The following is a 23,816-nucleotide window of genomic DNA, read 5'->3' as shown; positions in this document are numbered from 1 at the left end:
TGTTGGAAAAATACGTTACAGGCCTGCCACGTGACTGCCGGGGTTGCACATTTGCTTGGCTCATCCTGGTCCCTTTACTCAACAAGGTCTTCTTCACTGGCTCTTCATCTGCTCAAAGAGAACTACTTTTGTGTATCCTTCATGGATCTCTTCCCCTTCCCCTTAGTGCTGCATCACCAGGAGCTGATGCAGCTGCAGGCTTCTCTTTGCCATGCCTGCAGTGTCTTGGCTTCGCCACCTGAAAATGCTCAGCACAGGTTTGTTGGCTATATTTGCTGGTGCAGAAGTTGTCCATAGTTATCACGGGTCTGGTCATAGAATACATGAAATTCCTCCCAAACCTGGAGAACTCAGAACTCTTAGGTCTTAAAAAAAGAAATGACAAAGCTCAGACTGCACAACAGTATCAGTGACCATGTCACCCCTCCATGATAAGAAAGCTGGGAGCAGTCATGAGAAACAGTCCTCCTCTGCTGGGGACTGGCAATCCTCACTGACTGTAGGCCTTTCCACAACAGAGAGGCCTTCTGGATACAGGCACTAACCTTTGTAAGTGGAGAAAAAGAAAAACAGCGAGATCAACCACAAGAGAAGCATTCAGTACACCCTGGAAATTAGGGCATGTGTGCTACAACATGCCCTATATCAGTACCCTACCCTACCAGAAAATATTTTTGTTAGTCTTTAAGGTGCTAGTGGACTCTTGCCCTTTTTGACTATATCAGTATATGCATTAATAAAAAACTGCTAACATGCTGTGCCTCTCTAACTAACACAACACATGCATTTTGCATGCACATACAGCTTTGGTACACACATACTGATTACTGGTTATTTCAGGATTCTGATTCATGCACACTGAAGCTGTATGCATTCTCCCACCTTAGGCTGATAAGGTTGAGTGACTATAAGCTTAGCACTAACCAACAGTAGCAGAAGCTCCATCTGTCTTGCTGTACCATTTCCAAGTGCAGGGGGAACAAATTGTTTGAATGCTTCTTCCTCTGGCTGTGTCTTGCAGGGAAGGGCATGCTAAATCTCCCATCCATGGTTCACAAAGAAACTTGTTCAATGGGTTGCCAATGGGTTTATTAGAGCCTATACTGTTTGAGGTGTGAGAGTGGAGAATGCTCAGCCTGCCCTAGGTATGTTGGCCTGGAGCCTGGATTCCTTGCCTTGCCTTTCTAAGTCTTTCTGCTTCCCGACTTCCTGTAGAGCTTTTGGTCCGAGCGCCATTGTTTCCTGGGGGCTCCCAGGAGACACCAAGAGTCGTTTAGATTTGGAGTGCAAAAAGCACTCCAACTCGGTCCTAAATAGTGGATCGGGAAGCAGGAAATTCCCCTGCAGCCTTCAAGAGCGGTTTGGACTCCCATATTCTCTGAGAGAGCTTTTATTAAGCCTCTCGTAGAGTTGGAAGTTGTCCCCGCAGGCACATAGGGGCTACCATTGCCATGGACGACTCTTTGGATTATAGGCTTTGACCTCCTCTATACATTAACATCAAATAATCTATGAAAAGAACAAGAAGCCTCACCTTTGGAAGTCAGAGTGAGTAAAAAGACACTTTTTGCCTTTATCTTGATTGAGAAGACCTGAATGACGATAAAAACACCTACGAAAACCGGCGACTCCCTGCCCAGCGTAACGAGACTTTTAAAATAAACAAATGCCATTAAATGAACTGACTAAGACCTTATCAACTTGATCAGTGAGTAGACGCAATAAAAGGGACTTTGGAATGACTTTACAACTACCAATTAAATGCTTTGAGGGGAGGGAGGGAGACGAAAACCTTCCCCCCCCCCACTTCCGGCTCTCTTTGATTCAATGTCCAGCCACGTCGCCTCTTAAGACCGGAAGATAATAAGAAGGGCTTTGTTACCATCGAAAAGACAGGGCAGATTGGAAGACTTGAAGTGAATCTCCCCGGTGTAACCATCAAATCGTTCCTACCACTTAACCACCGAGAGGAGACGACGCAGGGTCTATGATACTGCAGTTTCCTCTCTACTTTCTTTTCTTTATCTGTGCTGCTTTGAAGCGTAATTGAGGCTATCTTGAAAATTACAAAGCCTGCTTCTATATAAGAATACAAGCAGATATGTCAAACAAGAGGATGGAAGAGATGTTACTCAAACAAATGGACATGTTTGCAGTGCAACAAGATTTAGTCTTTGCAAAACAACAAGCGCTCTCACATCAAATATTTCAACTAGCTGAGGTGATGAATATCCTATTTAAATCAATTAATGGAAAACTGGACACAATTATTGAGGAGATCCACGATATGAAGACCCAAGATATGACAACAATTATGTCAATGGGAAAAAAAGATTCTACTAAGGAGATGACGATCGAATGCTATGTGGAAATGGTGATAAAATCTGGAAAAAATGACAATGAATTAGAACAATTTATTTTTAAAGAGGTAGCTGCAAGTGACCAGTTGGCAATGAGAGAGAGCAACATGAGAGAACTCAATATCTCTACAATCTACTTGTCTGAGTTACTGCTGACAGGAGGAACATTATTATCCCAAGAAAACACTTCCTGGCAGCCAGCGATGGAGGGAGACATGACGAAGGATTTTACCAAGAATCACTGGGATCTTCTTTTACATTTTCAGAGGCCAGAATTGCAGCTACTATATTGAAAAACGGGGGATGGGATTGGGAAATAAAGAAGGACTGGCAGATCCCCTCCCAAAACAAGATAATGGCTAAAATGATGCTTATTTTTGGGGTGTAAAGGAGCCACGGTGGATTTACTTTGATGAATTTCTAATGGGAAAATTTGTTTATGTATTGATCTAATCACTTTATTATAGAATAATAGAATGTTATATAGAGACAATGATGATAATATTATAACTAGGTAGGACTTGAAATTGCTTATAGAAGTAGTATAGATAGCTTAAAGCAAGTCTGTATGAGAGAAAATAAGGATTAGAAATTAATTTGAAATGCAAAAGTGTTAACCAGTAGAATTAGTGACTGAAGAAGATGCGGGGAAGTCACATATAGCAGATAGCATTGAATATTATAGATAACATATTCTCAGTAATAGCAATGAACTTTTTTTGTTACAAGCAGTTACAACTGAATATATTGTTGAGATATGTTTATTTTTGTTGAATTGTAGAAAATAATACAAATAATTTAAAAAAACCTAAGTCTTTCTGCTTCCCCTCCTTCTTTTCCTTCTCCCACAGAATGGCTTCCCTTTCCTTCTCTGTCTCTAGCCTGTCTGCTTCTGCCCTGCCTCTGCTGCCTCTTTAGCAGCATCCACCACCCTTGTGGTGTTCAGGCTCTTGGCTTTTGACCAACCCTCCCTGCAAGCTTTTAAATCAAGCTCCACCACACCTTCTCTGTTCTCCAGTCCTTTCTAGTTTCCTCCCCCAGTTTGCCACACATAACCTAAGGACATAAATGCAGCTGGCCACTACCTGTCTGCTGGCCCAATTCCCCCCTCCCAAGAGAACCTCATGCCAGAGAACCTAGCCAGGCACCATCCAACTCAGTGCCAGCATCTGGGAGTCAGACTTGGGCAGGCTTTTCCATGGCAGGTGCTGCCCCAGACTCCCTGCCCCCCAGTAGTGGTGGGCTGCCCTGTGGACTCCAGCAAGCTGGTGAGTTTCAACTCCAGAGGATGCCATCTCTCCACACCCTCATAAGATATTCCCTATATTGTATGTCTGAGAGAAGGTTCTAGGCTAGCTTTCTTTCTAATGAGGTTGCATTCGTTGTGAGGAAATACTCTCAGGAGATTTACTGGAATTTTCTTGACTATTTCATTTATTTGGAATGAAACAAAACAAGTATAAAAGCATGTAAAATGTGTGATCATATTCCTGTTATAAGGCCATGTTGAGAAGAGGCACAGAATTATCTCAGGCAAGAAAAAAATCAAATAATATTTTCCTAAGGTATACAAGAGAAGAGAAGGAGAGAACTGCAGGAGAGGGGCTGAAAGCTGAGCAGAGGTGGATAGTTGAAGGTTATGCAAATAAGAAGAAAGAATGAAAGTTTATGGTAAAAGAACTGGATTAAGAGTATGAGAGGCTTAAGGCTAAGAGGAAAGAAGGACCTATGTATGTACTATATATTACAGCAAACAAACAGATTCATGTAATTATCTAAAATTAACAGGCTGGCCTGACATCACCCATAAGCTTTGTGGCTGAGCTAGAGTTGCCAACTGTGTGTGTAAAGTGCCGTCAAGTCACAGCCAACTTATGGCGACCCCTTATGGGGTTTTCAAGGCAAGAGACTAACAGAGGTGGTTTACCAGTGCCTTCCTCTGTATAGCAACCCTGGACTTCCTTGGTGGTCTCCCATCCAAATACTAACTAGGGCTGACCCTGCTTAGCTTCTGAGATCTGATGAGATCAGGCTAGCCTGGGCCATCCAGGTCAGGGCAGAGTTGCCAACTACAGGTCAAGAAATCCCTGGATATTTGGGGCTGGAGATATTTGGGGCCTGGGGATAGCAGTGTTTGAGGAAGGGAATAATGCCACAGAGTCCACCCTCTAGAGCTGCCATTTTCCCCAGAGGAATTGATTTCTGTAGTCAGGAGATCAGTTCTGATTCCGAGAGAGCTCCAGGCCCCAACATCTGCTCATCTGTTTTAACTTAAAACTTTAAGAGGGCTATAAAAGACTCTAGCAAAGGAGTTGATGAAATCACCATACATAGTAACAGCTGGTTAAGCATAGCACTAGAAGTGACGTCCATGAGTTATAGACTTTCATCATTCTTATTCCAATAGCAGGCATTTAATTTAAGAATAATGGTTTAAACATAAGTACTGCTGAAAAACCTAATTCCCTGATCAAACTCTGTCTTTTTTTCCTGAACATCCAATAGCCATCTGAAATGTTTGACAATGTGCAAGAATTTGAAGGAAGAAAATTTGCTTTTAGACTCATTTATGAACCATTTTCTTGAAGAGATCGGCCAGGCATGAGAATCTAAGCTAGGGCTGGGAGAAAAATAAATAAATAAATGAATCGTGATTCCTAGTAAATGAAATTCATTTGAATCATAGGGCAATACTGTGTATTCAATAAATGCTTCAAAATTAAACTGATAAATGTAACATTTTATCCCATCTCATATTCCAGAGATTTAATTAACAGTTAAATGTGAGCTTCACAGTCTGAGTCAAAGAGCAACTGCAAAAATTGACATTGTGAGTGAGAGTGACCTGTGCTCTGTAGATTTACACTGGTCTGGTGCATCTATCCACAGCGCAAGTGGAAGTCATATGTTTAAAGAGACTCCACTAGTTGGAGAATCTCTTCTCCATCTCTCTTTCTTCTTCAACAGGCAGAAGGAAAAAATACACTACAAATATACTATTGAACCCACTACATCTTTTATTTTTCACAATATACCATTTTTGAACAGGAGGCTTCATCCAAGGCTTGCTGCCCTGAGATGATAATATGAACTGTCACATGGAAAGAGAGTGTGAAATACAACACACCCAAATATTGTATGAATCTCGATTTGCAAAGGCACTTTATTGAAAAATTCTGTGATGAGTGGTTGAGAAGATAGATTGCAGCCTACTGGTGGACCACTAGTTAATTTCTGGCGGATTACCCAATGACAGGAGTTTTGGAAAAGAATTTGGACTAGGTGGCATATGGTTCATTTCATCAAGCAAGAAGGTAATCTCACTCAAATTTAGGATTGCTTGTGTCTTAAGAGAGAGGAGAACTGGAACAAAAATCTTGCTTCGGATCCTTAGTTTTAAAAAGAAAGTAGTAGTAGGGCTGTTGAAAAAAAATTCGGTCTGGTTCGGATTCGGCTGAACCCGGCCCAACTTGGGTCCGGTTCGGCAGAATTCCGAACCCCCCCTGTTCGGTAATGCCGATTTTGGTGGGAAATTCGGCATTGCTAAACAAATTCGGTTTAACCCCCCCCTTTCCCTGGACTCCCGGGAAGGGGGGGTTAAACTACTCCGCTGCCTGGGTCCCGACACTCAGCTGTTGGGCCGGCCAACAGCTGAGCATCGGGACCCAAGCAGGAGCAGTTTAAACCCCCCCCACACCGCCTGGCTTCCCAGTACTCCCGGGAAAGCAGGAGGTGGGGGTTTAAAGTGCTCCATGCTTCCTGGGCAGGCAGTGCGGAGCAGTTTAAAGAGCCACCGCACCCCTTCCCGGGACCCCTGGGAAGGGGGGCAGTGGGGGGTTTAAACTACTCCTGCCTGGGTCCCGACGCTCAGCTGTTGGGCCGGGTTCTGCCCAACAGCTGAGTGTTGGGACCCAGGCAGGAGCAGTTTAACCCCCACACACACTGCCCGGCTTCCTGGGACTCCCGGAAACTGGGTGGGCAGTCATTAATGGCGGGAAAAGGAAGGTTCGGTGAATGCCGAACCTGCCAAATTTATCCGGCGATCGCCGGAACGCCCTGAATTCGGCGCGTCCTTTTACCGCCTTTTTTGAGTTCGGTTCCATCCAAACTGAAAACCCCTGAATCAGAAAGGTGAGTCTAGCTGATAGCCAGAGTGCCTTTTACTGTACTTAGACTTTCCTCCAACCCTAGTGGCTGCAGCATGAACTGCATCAAAAGGGAAATCATGGGAAAGGCATTTGGCTGGATGCAGCATGACACTGGCTTCAGGGCCCTCAGACTGACATGGGTCCCCCAAATTTTGTCCCCCAGCTGCCTCTTTGGTAGCCCTGTATCTATAAAGCAGCCCTTGGGCTAGAAGTGAACTACAGAAAAGCTTTAAATGATGGAATGTTTCAAGCAAAAGCCTGAGAACTTTTTTGGACTGGTTCTTAAAGTAGATGCCACATGAGCCTTAAGAGGAAGGGCATTCCAAAAGTGAGATACCACCACTGGAAAAGCCCTGTTCTGGTTGCTGTCCATCTACAGACAAGGGCACAGAGAGAAGGACTTGGGAGGAGGATCTTAACTGATGGGCTGGACAGATCATGATTTTCACTTGACACTTCATGTTTTTACCTGATAATCTTATCACTGTGGGAGATAATCCAATAATGACAGCCAATTTAAGAAGTGACTACCCTGTATCACATACTGGCTACTGGACATTTTATCTCACCTTTAGTTTCACCTTCTCATTATACTTGTATTTATGGATGTGCATCCCAACACATTTATTGCATAAATGTCGCATAATAGGACATAAATGTCAAGATATAAGGAAAGTTACCATTGTTCCCTAAGGTTTTCTTGTTGAATTATGTGGATTTCCTTCCCAACACATTTATTGCATAAATGTTGCATAATAGGACATAAATGTCAAGATATAAGGAAAGTTACCATTGTTCCCTAAGGTTTTCTTGTTGATTTATGTGGATTTCCTTCCTAAAGGGGTCCAGGAATTTGGGCTGAATTCTGTAACATCGGGGTTACAGGGGTTGGAATAGATGGCCTGTATGGCCCCTTCCAACTCTATGATTCTATGTTTGTTATTTAACCATAATCCCTCATACAAAATGCTGTCTTTTATGTTGATGTTTCACACAGGTAACAGAAAAATGTGTGTTGGGGGCCTCTTTGGGTATTGTTTGTCCCATTCAGGTGAGAGGTAGCCCTGCAGTTTATCATTCAACAACACCTTTCATGTTCCAAATGCAGCTGATAGCGGCTTAATATAAAAGCCCTCAACACCCTTTATCTTCCATTGGCTCTTGCTTATTATCTGTTCAATTCCATATGGTACCTGTAATGTCTCAACCAGCAGGAGCTCACAAATTGCAGGGACTGGAGGCCAAATCAAAACAGTTCAGGAATCACTCCTGTTCAACTTATGTGGCAGCACAAATTGTCAGTGAGGTAGCTTGCTGTAGCTGGAATTCTCACTGCAAATTTGATATACCTCTCTACTTTGATATGGCAAAGTCTTTTCAAAATAGATATTGATATCAAAAAGAAAAAATTATAATACTCTAGTACTAGAAGTAATTTACTTTTTCTGAGAAAGCAAAAAAATAGCAATGTTTAGAATACTGTGGTACTTAACTTGACTCTTGAACTCAGCAAAATAAAACAACAGAACAATTATTCCAGCCTTGTAGGGTGAAGCAGTTTGTTGAGCATAACCATCAGGCTTCTAGCTCTCTACCATTTCCTGTTGTCACAAGTTTGTAAAGTAAATCTACAAGCATAGGAAGCATGTGCATGTAGGTCTTCCCATAGTTGGAAACATTTTTTTAAGTGTCCCTGATCACAGGGATCAAGTCTATACCCACATGCTTTGTACATGGAAAGTCTCTGTGAACGTATGTTGGTGGTGATGGCATATGGGTATGGGGACAGGACCAGCCTGTACTTCTGTCTACACATGTTGATTGCAAAGCATGTGATGTCATCTGTCCAGGGCTTCAAGGTGTTAGTTTGTATAAAGATGAGAGCAGGGACTTGATTTGGAATGCAACTGTGTTTAGCCATGGATCCCCACCCGAAAAAGTAGGAGATGGTATAATATGACTGCTGAGATCATACTAGTGAATCCCAAACTGCTGTTTTATATCAGTGTTATATTTTAACAGAAAGTGATAGTTTGGGATTTTCCTGTACAATGTATCAGCAACCTTTTAAATTCTCCTTTGGAGGAATTCCAGGGGTAGAGAGGTAAATGTAGAAGGAAAAAAGAATCTCCCCAAAAACACAAAAGAAAGAAAACATTGCTGGCTGTGGAAAGGAAGAGAAGGGAGGGGACTCCCCCACTTTTTTATTCCAAGAGTTCCATTTGAAGTTTGAAAATTTTAACAGAGCATCTTCAGAATATAACCCCTGAAGAAGAAAGGAGGAATCTTTAGGAATTAGGTCATTCCTAACAGATAGCTGGTTGTATGACTTAAATGTTCAAGTGAATAACAATGCTATAAGGACTGACATATTTAAGCGCTTTGGAAGGGAAGTGAGGACACAGCCTCCCTATATTCCAAACAGGATGGATAAATTTGGGCAGGGAATCTTTGGGGTGGATTCAACCAGCTTTTCCATTCAACATCACCTATTTCCCCTCCTTATTACAGCCACTGTCTCATGTGGCTTTTGTCCGTGTAGATCTCATGATTCTTAGCATAACCTTTTTGAGTGGCCAAAGTGGACCCTTCCCCTCATTTTCCTTGGTGGAAAAGCTGGTTGGATCCACCTCAATGACTTAAGTTCACGAGGCATGTAAGCATAATTCTCTTTTCATCTGCATGGCTGCATGTTGGGGACCTACTTTACAGCTAGAGTGACAGATGGATGGACAGACAGACAATACACACGCACGCACACACACACATAGCAGACAGAATTGTTTCTCAGCTAAGCCTATAGGAAACAAGAGGGAAAAAACATGAACATTCATGAACTGCTCTGAGAAGGCTCACAACTCACTTATAGAGCACATGCTTGGCATGCATAGAGTCCCAGGTACAATCTCATCTATTTCCAGTTAAAGACTCTCAGCAGGGCTGGGGAAAGCAATCTTTGAGAGCTATGCTGCCAGTGAGAGTAGGTGATTCTCAAGCAGTATAAACAAATGGATTGACTCAGTAAAAGGCATCTGGGACTGACTCAATAAAGAGCAGCTGCATATGTGATAGTGGCCTTTCTATGAAATACATATTGGACCATCTAACTCACTAAGTGCTTTTTTCTCAGCTTTTGTGCTCCCTGCTGTAAGAGAGTAATCTGGACACTTTCATTCATGGCTCAGTTACTTCCCAATTAAATTGTTGTCCTGCTAAAACTATTGCAATGGTCTTTATGTAGGGTTGCCATAGGAATGAGGACATGAACTTCAGCTGCTGCCTAATAATGCTGCTAAGCTGGTGTCAAATGTAAGTGGGCTGAATCATATTATGAATGCAGAGAGGAGGAGGCAATTCTGGCCCAGTTGAAGACGTTGGCTCAGACTTACAAAGCCATGTGCCCCCTTATAAAGTCCCCTTCTAGCAATATTTTATGCCAGCAGGTGAAGACTTATTTTTTGTTTCATCTGGCATTCCCTCAATGACCCCTTCCTCCTTCCTTATGTTTTAATTTCTGTCTTCGTGTTTTACACATGTGTTTGAGTTTTGGTTATAATTGGTTTCATGACATACTTTTATAATGCTCCAACTTGTGGTATGCTAATAGCTCTATGCTACCCTGGAACACCCAGCAAGGTGTTCAGGTCTGGAGCTAATGTGCAAGGATGGAACACTGCTGTATAGCCAGAGATGAACAAGTGGTCTCCAGGCATCCATCTTGTTTGTGCCAAGCTACAGAAGCCAACTGGGTGAAGTTCATGCTATTTACCATGCTTCCCCTCGGAGGAACATCTGGTATTCCTTGGAATATCAAGGGACAAAGAGACAAGGACAGACTCTTTAGCAATCCTTTAGCTCTCCTGCAGTAGACCAGACACATCTCGCCAAAACTCATCAACTCCATTCAGATAGATACAGTAATCTCATCAAGTTACTAGCCAGTTCCTCTGACTCACCCTGCTAGAACCTTTCCAGATCTTCCTTCATTTTTAATTCTATAGCCCAATGCCCAGATACTTAGCCACAAGTACCTAGATATTGTTTCTGATCTGCCTCACCTCTGGGTTCTAGTCCCTTTCCTATTCCTAATCCAATCTAGAGCAATCAATCCTTTGTCACTGGTAATGACAAGCCATTCGCAGACATTGCCAGGTGCAATGAGACCTAACCGCCAACTCCCCTCATGGCTATAAATATATCCCCATTTGCCATAGCAAATTGATAGTGCTTTTCCTGGATCCAAAGGGTGAGCCACAATACTCTCGTGAATCGTTTTCCTTTCCTTGCAAGTAGTGCAGGTTGTTACTTGTCTCCATGCAGCTGCCTCTACTTGGAACCTCACTGCCAAGAAGGTAAATATAATTTCCCCTGGGTACTTTCAATTCTTGTGACCACCCCCTCATATTTTTACTTTCTGAGTTCTGTGTATATTGGGAATTCTGTATGTATGTGCAAACAAAATGGATTATTTTAATAAAACCCTTACAATTCACAAAACACTTCTTTATTGGGATCCTTTTCCACTGGTGCACTCATCCAGGTACAAATTGGTTTTAAAGATCTCCATGCCAACCTCTTGCAAAGCTCTACCAATCTCCAGCAAATTCCCCCCAATAAAAGGAGACCCCTTTGCTTGGAGTAACATCTGTTCTAAATTGTTAGACACCTTGGTGACCCTGAAAGAGCAGAAAGGCAGGATATAAATGTTAAACAAATAATATGAATTTAATTATTTATTTAGAGCATTTATTTAGTGTCCCTCTCAAGATGTCTAAAAAAAGAAAAGGAAATACAATGAATAACGAACATTAAAACAATAATTCAATAAAACCATTCAATGAAACTGTTGTGGGGCTGTGACAGAGTTCTCACTTCCCTATTAACCATCCTACAGTTACCTACTTTCTCAGGGGCTGTATTGCAGTTCTGGATCTCTGGAATATCCTTTTAGGGTCTGTTCACATAGCTTCCTCTCTGCAGGATTGCATAAACTAGTATAAACATTTCTATCAGTCTTTGGGAGGTAGTTCTTATATTCTTGATCATTCACCTTCTGTTATTTATCTGTCTGTGCTTATGTTGGATTTAAAAGATCTCCATGCCAACCTCTTGCAAGCAGGTTTTCTGCTTTGGCAGCTTCATTCCCATACTCTCTTCTACTTCTTCTAGGGTAGTGAATCTACAGTGGTGACTGGAATGATAATTTACAGTGCTGGATTGGGACTGGAAAAACCCAGCTGCAATTCCCAGTTGGCTATGAAGTTTATCAGCCAACTTTTGACCAACTTTCCTCTCAGTCCCATTGATCTCAAGGTAATTGTAACAGGTTCATCCTCTGCAGAAGAGCAGGATGGAAATGTGGTTTCTATGTATTATATCGCCCTGACCTGGATGGCCCAGGCTAGCCTGATCTTGTCAGATCTCAGAAGCTAAGCAGGGTCAGCCCTGGTTAGTATTTGGATGGGAGACCACCAAGGAATACCAGGGTTGCTGTGCAGAGGAAGGCACTGGCAAACCACCTCTGTTAGTCTCTTGCCATGAAAACCCCAAAAGGGGTTGCCATAAGTTGGCTGCGACTTGAAGGTACTTTACACACACACACACACATATGTATTATATCAATACATGTTTATTTATTTACTTTACTTATAGCCCACCTTTCTCACTGAGACACAAGGTAGATTACACAGTGTGTAATCATCAATCAACTGTATTTAGATCAATATGAGAATTAGTTAATTTCTTGATTATTACATCTTGTTAATTATATAATAAAATAATAAGTAAAATGAAATGTGTGTCTTTAAAGTCTCCACTTACTTATCTAATAAAAGCTATAACTTGTTCAAAGGGAGGGCTTGAACAGCAGCATTCAGAAGTTCCTAATCAGTGGCACTCACAACAAAGAAGTGCTATGTGTTAATCCCTTTATTTATTTATTTTTCTCACTTATGTGCTAATAATACACTCTTTTAAAAACTGCTCAACATCCATCATCACAAAGGAAAATGCCACATTTCTCCAATGCTGGAGACAGAAATTACAGGTTAGGACTCATAATTGGAGCTTTGATGAACATGCCCCACACTGCAGCAAATATAAAGTAATTCTTGAACAGACCATATGAGTTCCTATAGCGCTAAAACATAGAGTTGTTGCAGTAAGCAGGAAATGTAATGACATTGATTAGCTCAATTCTTAGTTGTCACATGTGCTGGACACAGGGGAATGTTAAGAGATTGTGCACAAATGCAAGACACCAGATTTTTCTGTTTTCACTTGTAAGCAATGCCAATACTAACTTACTCATAGGACTACATTACAGAGAATGAGATTGTACATAGTTGTGTACAGATCAGGCATGTGTGAAACCTTTAATATACATCTTTGCCTTTCCACATGCAGGCATCTTTTCTTTATTTATTGAGATATTAAAAGTGGCTGACATTGCATTCCTAATCAGAGTTACACCCTTCAAAATCTTTGGAAATCAATAGACTTACAAGGGTGCAACTTTGTTTAGGACTGCACTGTACCAAAGCCAATTTCCTGTGGGGAGAGGAAGAGAATGTGTTTTTAAACCGCTTTGAGGTAGAAAAAAGTGGGTTATAAAAACTTCTTCTTAGCAAATAAGCACTGGTCTCTGCATCTCCTCCTCAGCCAGTCCCACAGACCCAGTTTTGTACCTCTTCCCCTTCTGGCCCCTCCCTCCTGGCTCTGCCTCAGCCTATCCTGGGGCCAGCCATTTTATTTTTTCCAAGCTTTCCCCAGCTGTTTCTTCCTTCTCTGTACCCTCTTCCCCCATGGCCACAGCCTAGCTTGACCATGTTGTATCGAAGCTTCTCTGCCCCATCAGCCAGCCCAGCTTCAGCTTCTTGGCAACAGTCCACCCCATATCATGGAGGCTCCCTCCATTGTGCCTGGGAAGGCTATATCCCAGAGCTGGACAATGACATAATCAGCTGGCAACTCACCCTGTGCATTGGCTCTTCTTTTAAGCAACTCCTGCCCGTGGCTCTGTTCTGGCTCTGGCTCTCCTTCTTTCACAGCTCCAGCTGCGATGTGAGTGAAGGTGGTGCTGGATTCCATGCCACCAGCCCATTCCCCTGTGGTGGGAGCAGAAGCATTGGGCCCAGGGCCACCCACTTTTTCTACAGAGCAGATGAGCACGGAGCTAGTGATCATTCTTGGGAACCCTCTTCCTTCTCCTGCACTGTCTCTGCCAAAGTAAGTCCTGTGGGACCCAGAGAGTTGCCTCTGAGCAGTCCAGAGATGCCGTCATCCCTGGACAATCAGTTTAATAAAAATAACAGTAATATGTCTTCCTTCCATGAAAATCACATGAAGCCCCCAGGTGTCGTTAGACAGAGTTCCAGTAGGCGGGGGCCACAGCTGAAAATGCCATGTCCCTGGTCAAGGACAGCTAAATGGTCTTTGGTCCAGGGATCACCAGGAGATGATCCAAGGAGGAATGCAAAGCTCTCTGGGCGATGTAGGGGAAGAGGTGGTCCCTCAGTCTATTCAAAGATTGAGACCTTTTGGACTTCATTTGCAGCTCTTTTTCTTGCAGCTTCATGTCTGCCTTCTCATCTCCTCCCCATGAATCTACTTCTGAATCCAAATCTGCTAACTGCAATTCATAGTTTTTCTCCAAGGTATCTCAACTGACTTGCACTGGATTTATTTACATTATTTTCCTCAATCCCATATGATTATGATTAATTTTCATAGCACTTTAACATTGGCAAGAGTTTTAATCTTTATATTATTCATCCAGTACAACTAAAGCTGCAAATATGGAAATATACTCATTTCGTACAATATATTCTGCTCAGTGACTCAGACAGTGTTTATTTTGGAGTTCAGTTATACTTGTTTTGAAAGGTCAAATGTCTCTGGGTTGCAAGGAATAGTGTCAGAGAGAAGACTACTGGCATTTGATACATCTCTTTAACAAGCAGAGACTCAGATTCCAGGTCATAAGCCTTATTTTTTTTAGGTAGAAAACTCATTGATCAAATTAACAATTGCCCAATACTGCCACCTGGCATCTTTCACAGACAATGAACCAGGTCTCTCATGAGTACATCTGTTCACACCTCTTGTGTTAATAATGACACTTGTCTCCACATATCTCTAACTGTGGAGAGGAAAGCCAGAGCTCTGTGCTATTGTAAGTAGGAAATCATGAATAGATGCTTCAGCTCCATAAGGGCAAGATGCTTCTCATTTTATTCTTATGTGATGGTATCAAGTACCAGCCTTAAAAGAAATAATAACAAAAGAGGTGATCCTTGCTCTTCAGAACACTGAAATGTTTTTTTCCTGCTATCTTAATGTTTTACAGCTTACTTTGTGTTTTCCCTGTTGAGTTGCAGTCTATTTTATCTTGATGCAGGAAGATGTAAAGTTGAATGGGAAAAATTTAAATGAAAATGTGGGCGATCCAGGTTTAAGTCCCTGAGTAGCTGTGAAGTTCACTGGATGTCTTGGGTGAGCCACTTTTCCTCACTCACTCATGGGTGTGAATCATTTACTATTTCAGGAGGAGTGGAGAATAACGTAAACCACTTTGGGTCCCCATTGGGGTGAAAGGCAAAGTATAAATTAAGTAAATAAATAAATAGTAAGTCACTGATCGATGACTTGGTGGTGATGAATGTAGGATTGCCTCAGTTGAAATGGATGTCCTTGGAAAGGAATTACATGGTCACAAGCAACTTGGAATTAAGTAGAAATGAGGTGGTAAAGTGCTGAAGTGGTAGAATGGACCCCTTTACATTGCAGGTAAGGGCTCACATTACTGAGTGTTCTCCTACATAAAGCTCTCACTGCAAGTACATGGAAGAAAGTAGGCCATCTGAGAACATTTCTCCCTCGTGTTCTGTTTTGCTTGTAAGGAGTTTTTAATGTGGGAAAACATTTAAACATGATGTCTTCCATGCCTGCAGGATGCTTTCCATTGTCCCCTCAGGATTCTACTGCCTCATTTTGATGCATGTATAGACCATGTGTGGTATAGCAGTTGGGGTGCTGAACTAGGCTTAGGATGACCCTGGTTCAAATCTCTACTCAGCCATGAAACTTTGTGGGTGACCTTGCGTCAGTAGCTATCTCTCACTCTAAAGTACTTCTCAGGATTATTACAAGGGTAAAATGTATTTCCTTTATTTACTTCATTTATACTCTTTCTTCCAATGGGAACCCAAAGTGGCTTACATCATTTGCCCCACCTCCATTTATCATCACAACAACATTGTAAGATAGGTTAGGCTGAGAGAATGTAACTGGCCCAAGGTCACCCAACAAGCTTCCTCTCATGAACTTAGGCAGATCATGAAAGGGAGGGCAGGAAGGGTTGTATCAGGGTTTGGCTCTTGTGGCCTTTTCTTACATGCCCAAGGTAATGCTGATCTCCACTTTGGGGTCAGGAAGCCATTTTCCTCCAGGTCAGATTGGCCAGAGATTCTGGAGGGTTTTTTTTTTTTTTTTTTGCCATCTTCTGGGCATGGAGTAGGGGTCACTGGGGTGTGTGTGTGGGAGGTAGTTGTGCATTTCCTTCATTGTGTAGGGGGTTGGACTAGATGACCCTGGTAGTCCCTGTCAAGAAGTTGAGGTCCCTCAGTTTCTTGGATTGCAGGATTTCTTTTGGTTCAGGCCCAGAGGCCTTTGAATTCTGTGTTATTGGGATTTTAGACCAGCAAAATAAGTTTCCTTTTGAAAACTGCTTTTGTGGAGAGAACAAGATAGGCAACCAGCTGCTTCTCGTTAAACCTTTCTCTCCCCTTTTTGGAATGCAAGGCCGTGCATTGCCAAAGTAACTAATTGGTCAGCCATCATGACGATGTCCAGGTGCAGGTAGTTCTGCAAGCTTCCTCACCTGAACACATCGATTAAGGAGTCAGCATTTCTGACCAAGCGATTAATTACCAGCTAATTGCTTTCGTTTTCTCAATTGGCTTCTATGAGCTCATCCCTTTGAGAAAACGGATATAAGGACAAACCAGCCCTAAGCAAACTATGCACACTTTGGGGTACAGAAGGAGAGCTGTGCTGGCGGCATCACAACCCATTTGATTTTGGCCCTTGAGGGGGAACCTCTGGTCAAGCTGACCTGCTTGGAGAAACTTTGGACAACCTTTTGAAACTCTTGAATGCTGGAAGCATCTTTGGAACTTGGTAACTATAAATCTGATGCAAGAAACCTTTGCCAATCCTTTTGAACCAAAAAGGCCTTTTGAATGTATTAGTTAGCTATGCTAAATGGTTTATTATTTTATTGCCTATCACTTCATGAAACCCTTTTTCTTCCCTGTAAACCAGCATAAATCTTATAAATAAATTGTTAGCCTTTAAATGGATTGTGTCTTTTGATTTTGGGATTCCAAGCCTAAATTCTAAGTGCCTTGTGTGAGTGTAAAACCACCTACCAAAAACCTCAGACAGTTTTGGGAAGTGTGAACAGTCCTGGCTAGGTCTCAGCCTGGCAGGAAAAGTGTCACACTGAATTTGAAGCTTGGCAGGGGTTACTCTGGACTCCAGGCCTGGAGGCTTAACTTTTGGTCCAGAGTTGGTGGCAGCTACTGATTAAACTGGGGGTGGAGACCCGGAGTTTAATGTTTTGTCTTTTGGGGGAACTTTTGACCAAACCAAAGCAGCCCAGCTGGTGGAGGCTGGTTGGAGCTCTTTGACAGTCCCCTCCAACTCTATGATTCTGTTATTTAAATGTTAGCATGTTGTCTTGTGTCTTCTTTGAAAGGTGCCTGGGGCAAACATACAAATAATAGCAGCCACCATTTTCAATGTTTTCAGTCAGAAAATACACAAAGGCCAGGCATGAAATAATGCATTGATTCTATCATTTCCTCTTGTACTGTTACCGTATATACTTGCGTATAAGTCGAGTTTTTCAGCCCAAAAAAAGGGCTGAAAAAGCCGAACTCGGCTTATACGCGGGTCAATACGGTAGGGGAGGGGAGGGAGGAGGGAGGAGGGAGGGGGGGAACTTACCGCCGCTGCCTTTTCCCGGCTGGTAGCAGCCTCCAGAGGCCCCCTGCGGCCGTGGGGAGACCGTTCAGCTGCCCCCGCCGCCTTTTCCTGGCCAGGAGCGGCCTCCAGATGCCCCCTGCGGCCGCGGGGAGACCGTTCAGCCGCCCATGTCGCCTTTTCCCGGCCGGGAGCGGCCTCCAGAGGCCCCCTGAGGCTGCAGGGAGGCCGCGCCACCGATCCCGCGCCACTTCCTGCTGCCAGGAGTGGCCTGGGGGGGCCTCCTGCAGCTGCAGGAAGGCTGCCCCCGCCGGATCCGCCGCTTCCCGCGGCCAGGAGCCCGGTCAGGTAAGCCTGCGGGGGGGGGGGAGAGGTTATAAGCCGACCCTCGGCTTATACGCTGGTGCCTAATTTTTCCCCATTTTGGGGGAGAAATTAGGCACCTCGGCTTATACGTGGGTCAGCTTATACACGGGTATATACGGTATATATTCCAGTACTTTTGTTCTCATCCTTTGCATAGAGGAGGTCCCCGGTTCAATTCTTAGCATCTCCAGTTAAAAGGATCTCAGGGAGCTCAGACTTTTGATAGAGACTTGGGGTTGATTCCAGACTAAACTGGCAATCTCCACTGATTCCCCCTCCCACTACAGCCCCCACCTTATGTTGTTCCTCAGGGTACCTGTCACCCAGGATAAATATTTTGTAGAGCTCACTGGGCTGCAGTGGAAGGTGAGAAAATTCCATTCTGCCATTGGAAAATTTATTCTGGATCCAACCCTTGGAGAGTTGCTTCCAGCTGGAAAAGATAGTATTGTATTGGATTAGATGGACCCATAGTTTGATAATTGTACGGCAACTTCATACATTCACAGTTGAGACTTACAAAGCAGACATTTGACATAAATTGTTTCAGATCTTTCAAGCACTCCAGGGTGGAGCATTATATCTCTGGCCAACATTCTTTTGCCTCTTAGGAAAATGACATTTACAGGAGCACTACACTCCAATCTTAAAAAGTGTTATGCCCTTCCAATCCCATTGACTCCAATAAAATTCTCTTTTGCTTGAATCCTCTTCATGATTCTGACTGACAATCCTTTATTGCTGTTTTCTGTATTAGGGAACAGTAACAACTTCACATCATTTTTCTTTTCTTTTTTGGAGTTAAACTAATTCTCAGATAGAATGAGACACTGATCGTTGGGGAATTTCAACTGTGTAGGAGTTTAGCACTGATGGGGAGTAGGCAGCTTAATTTGTTGTTATTGGACTAAATGAAAGAAAAATCTGTTAAATAAATTACACAAACAATAAAATACTCTTTTGTTTCTAGCTAAAACATACATGATAGTGGTTAAAGAGAAGTAGTGAAGTCATCAAGGTAGAATCGACCAAAAGCAGAGCAGATACTGGCTCGCTGATGACAAACTCCCAGCCCTGCAAGTATGAATCTTTTGAACTTAAATTATGGGAATGACATAATAACAATGCCATCCTACCCAGCGTTACTCCCTTCTAAAGGCACTGTTTTCAGTGGAGTTAGAAGGGTGTAACTCTGAATGGGATGGCATAGTTAGTCTTGAATATTCTGTAGGTAACTGGGTCTTTATAAAGGTTTTATCATTAGGTCAGGGCCAATGTATCACATGTTATTCACACTTTATCTGAAAAATCTGGAAACCTCTGTAAGTGATAGAATGGGCCATGGGTGGTTACACCCATGTTTGCCAACCCAGGTCAGTGGCTGTAGCTAGAAGATGGATTGGCTAGACAAGGGCAGGCAGAAATCCAAGTTCCTTGTATTTATACTTAATGAATTCTGAAAAAAGATTCTGAGGCTTAAGCATATGTAATCACAAACAATTTATAAATCTAGGTGCCAACCCTAGGCTATGAAATTTCTGGATCAAGACCCAGAGATCCTAACAGTAGGTAACATATTGTTCTGCTGACTGAAAATGATGAGATTGTAGAAAGCAACACACCCTTTTTGTGCTCTGTTTTGCCTACTATGCTTGGGATCATACCACGAATCTCCATGCAGATCTGCCCTGTAGCATAGATTGCAGCAGGCAACTTTTGAAGGGGGATAAAATTAACCCTCACCTTTTTGAACTTTCATCTTTTTCTGCTACTTTGACTCTCCCTTCCCTCCACGTGATTCTTTGGCCCTTATAAGCATTATCTGGAGGCAGGGAGCACCTCCAAGATGTCATTAGGTATACACATTGGCTTCAGGCTTCTGAAATAAGTTGCTCTTGGGTGGCACCATCACAGACAAAATTGCACCCTGAATTCCACATCTAAAATAAGAACTTTACATTTTCCCATGACCAGGCTGGCTTTGTATTTACCAAACAACTGAAGATATACTGGAATACATTGTGTGGATTTTATTTAATGGTAGAACATCAACATGCTCCCTGTTCCCATAGTTATGTCTCCACCTCAGCAACAAACTGGGTGAAACCAAGCCTAACCATGAAGCTAAAGTTGAGGCTCAAGTCTGGCTCTGTCTTCTAGGAGGATTTTATATTCATCCTATAGAATAACCAAGTTGGTACTTAGGCACAAGTGATGCGGAATGGATTAGCCTCTAAATATTTATACATCTGCTTAGGCACTGTGTTTTATCAGAAAGAAAAACAGCAGTACCATAAACTACTTTCACAGCTTCAGCATTTCAATTTCCCACCCATTTCCTCCCTCATTTATATTCAGCATTTAGAAGAGGACTCCTCTTCCTTCTGTATGGCCAGGGGCAACTGCTGTTGAATGTAACTAAGATGAGTCCCTTCTTCACTTGCAGTAAATGGAAGAAGGAGTATGGAGAAAATGGACTATTATTTCTTTTGTAAAAGGAACGGATGATCAAAGATAATCCTCCCATTATCCAGCTATTATTACAGTAATAGGTAGTTTAGAAATTACATTGCAAGAAAGAAGCCCTTTGTTTCTCCTTTTCAACCTTCTTGTAGAAGAAAAGGTCTGCTAGATTGGGAAAAAAAGGATTCTGGATTAAAAAGAGGCCCTAACTAGTAAGTAGAGAAGAAAGTTATTGCTGGCAATGCTCTCAAAGAGGTTTATAGAAGGCAGCAGAGCCGAATGATGCTGAAGAATGACACTTCAGTAGGATTGCTTTTTGGTTCCCTGCCATGCTCTTCGGTGAGGTTCTGGAGACTCCCTGCAGTAAAGATAATTGATCTACCTGCTCATGACAATATTGGACACCTGAAAAGAAAGGATGTATTGGAGGCCTGGATGGATGAGGCTGGGGTACTGCTTGTTCCCAGCTCTTAAAAGTGGGGTTCTTCTGTAAAAGTGGTGGTGAGGTAGCATTTACACAGTCCATAAGGATTTCATATCTGTTATCAGATAACCCCCAGAGGCACTTGATTTGTCTTGAATTTGGGTATATTTAAATCCAGCATTTATACCCTGTTTTTCAGGGTATAAAAACCAACTCTTCTCCCATGCCAAGGCAGACTCAACAGGAGATTTCATGGCGACCTTGATAACTACAGGCATTGCTCAGTTTGCCTCTGGTCTTATGCATGTTCTATGTCACATTCTCAGTTTGGTCTTCTTAACAGAGCAAGCTGGGGATAATCTTGGGAGGTTCTCCTATTGTCATGGATGTTAAGGTGGCTCATGCTAGACTTCACAAAAATGTTGGGTGTTTTAGGGATGCTCAGAAATTCATGATCAACATTTCCATCAGATGAGCATACTTGTTGGCCATCATCATTCATAAGAACATAAGAATTGCCCTGCTGGATCAGTCCAGCGGTCTGTCTAGTCTAGCATAGCGTCCTGTCTCAGACAGTGGCCAACTAGTTCCTCTGGAGGTACAACCACAGAGTATAGAGGCATAGGCCTTCTCTTGATGTAGCTTCCTGACACTGGTATTCAGAAGTTAACTGCTTCTGAATGTCATTATTGCTAGTAGTCACTGATTGATCTATCCTCCATGAATTTGTCTAATTTCCTTTTAACACCCTCTACACCTGTGGCCATCACTAAATCCTTTGAAAGAAAATTGCACATTTTAATCACTCATTGTGTAAAGTAGCATTTCTTTTTTACCATCCTGAATCTACTGCCCATCCACTTAATTGGATGCCCTCAAGTTCTAGTAGTTTGGGAGGGGAGAAAAGTTCCCTTTGCCAACTCTCTCCACCGAGTCCATCTGTATACTGATAGCGAAGTCGGACAAATCTGAGGATACCTGAAAAAGGGTTCAGGTTTGCAGAGAAATGTGAAATTAAAAAAAAAAAAGATTGGGGAGTCAACCCCCCCCAAATGATAAATGGAGAACCTGTAGCTTTAAGCAATGGATTCCCTCAGTGGCTGTTGCTAGGCAACCACAGCATTCCAAGCTTCTTCTATATGCTGCCCTTGTCCCTGATTCTGTGCAGGGTTGAGCCGCAAGCCTAAAGATCAGCTTTGCTCTGATCCCCCCGCACCTCTTACTTTTCCCTGTAGTAGGCTTGGTTTTTTTCTCTCTGTTCTGCACAGATTCTGGCATTATTAATTAATTAATTAATTTTTTTATTTTGGGGGATTTTCTTTTGTATCTCGCCCCTTCTCCCAGCCACAGCTGGAATCATTTTTATAAATGATCTGGAGGAAGGGATGCAGAGACTCCTCATTAAATTTGTAGATGACACTAGGACTGTTGATTCAGTTCGTCCTGAACCGAAAAACAGCCGAATTTCCCCTGATTCGGTGGTTTTTAGTTCGGATGGAACCGAACTCAAAAAAGGCAGGAAAATGGGGAGCTGAATTCAGCGAGTTCGGGGTGTTCGGCGAATAAATTCAGCAAATTCAGGGTTCGGCGCAGCAGCATAACCGTCAGTTAGTAAGCAGCATTCTCCCGCGGCCAATCGGTGGCCAAGCTGGGTCTTCTTCTGGCCAATCAGTTGTGATTGAGTGCATGAGCCCAGCTGCTGCACGGCCTGGGGAGAGAAAGAGAGAGTATCTGTTTGTGTGTGAGAGAGATCCCCCTTGGGGGGGGGGTGCGTGTGCACATTCGAGCCATTCCGTGGCTGCAGGGGGCGCATTTTTGGGGGTAGAGCCCCCAAACTTTCAGCATAGCTTCATAGGACCCTTCTTGAAAGAACCCCCAAGTTTTGTGAAGATTGAGTTGGGGGGGTGAGATATGGGCCCTGAAAGGGGTCCCCCTCCTTAATGTGCATCTCTGACAATGGGGGTTTGCAATAAGCAGAGCTTGCCGCCCAAGCCCAAAGCTCTCAGCCCCGACAAACAGCTGAGCTGCAGGGAGCAAGGGCGGGGCAGGTGCTAAGAAGATGGAACAGAAGACATCCACAGTAAGACCCATTTTGGGGCTTCATTTTGGGGCTTTTCTCTATAATTTTTTTCCTGTGTGTGTGTGTGTGGGGGGGGAAGCAGAGTCTGTGTGTGTGTGGGGAGGGAGCAGTTTCTGTGGGTGGGGGGAAGCCAAAGGGGGCTTTTGCCCGTTCTGGGGTGTGTGTGCCCCCTCGAGTCTCTCTCTCCCTGGTTTTGGGGGGGGGGCCTTCAGTTGTGTGTCCTCAGGTTTTCCCTCATTCATAAGATCGGTTAGGTCTATTTTGATGCTTGCTCAAAACTGGTTTTCAAATGGTGACTTAAAGAATGCATTTGCCTGGTCCCGAGTCCAATGCAAAAAGGGGAAATTCCACCCCCTCCTGCTCCTTTAGCGTGCCTCTGTCCCTTTCCATGGTTTGCAAACTCCCAGGCGTCACGTGTTGCTTTGCATGGTTGCAAACGTGTTGCTTTGCATGGTTTGCATGGTTGCAAACCTGTTGCTTTGCATGGTTTGCAAACTTCTTCGCACCTGCCCCGCCCTTGCTCCCTGCAGCTCAGCTGTTTGTCGGGGCTGGGAGCTTCGGGAGTGGGCGGCAAGCTCTGCTAATTTCAAACCCCCATTGTCAGAGATGCACATTAAGGAGGGGGGACCCCTTTCGTTTCAGACCTCTACCCCCAAAAATGACCCCCCGGAGCCCCGGAAAGGCACGATTGTGTTTTTAATGGCTTTATTTGGCCGCATTTTTCCCTGAACTCCGGATCTCATGCCGAATTGCACGGACCCGAAGTGGGGGAGTTCGGACTTCAGCATTTCCTGAATAAAAACGGGCCGAATTTTGTCGAATCCAAATTTTGCCGAATTTTTTTCAACAGCCCTAGATGACACCAAATGGGAGGCACAGCAAACACCCAAGAACATAGAGATAGAATTCTATGAGATCTGAACACACTAGAAAAGTGGGCAGATGTGAACAAGATGCAATTCAACAAGGACAAGTGCAAAGTTCTACAT

At 43.2% G+C, this 23,816-nt stretch overlaps 1 pseudogene; it reads left to right on the top strand.

Moving 5' to 3' along the window:
* Nucleotides 1-211: 211 nt before the first annotated feature.
* On the top strand, nucleotides 212-413 carry LOC130474784 (ubiquinol-cytochrome-c reductase complex assembly factor 6-like; annotated as a pseudogene).
* Nucleotides 414-23,816: the final 23,403 nt, after the last annotated feature.

Source organism: Euleptes europaea, chromosome 3 (genome assembly GCF_029931775.1).
Source record: "Euleptes europaea isolate rEulEur1 chromosome 3, rEulEur1.hap1, whole genome shotgun sequence".
Classification (NCBI taxonomy): domain Eukaryota; kingdom Metazoa; phylum Chordata; class Lepidosauria; order Squamata; family Sphaerodactylidae; genus Euleptes; species Euleptes europaea.
Note: the sequence above shows the minus strand (reverse complement) of the source record. Positions and strands in the feature narration are given on the sequence as shown.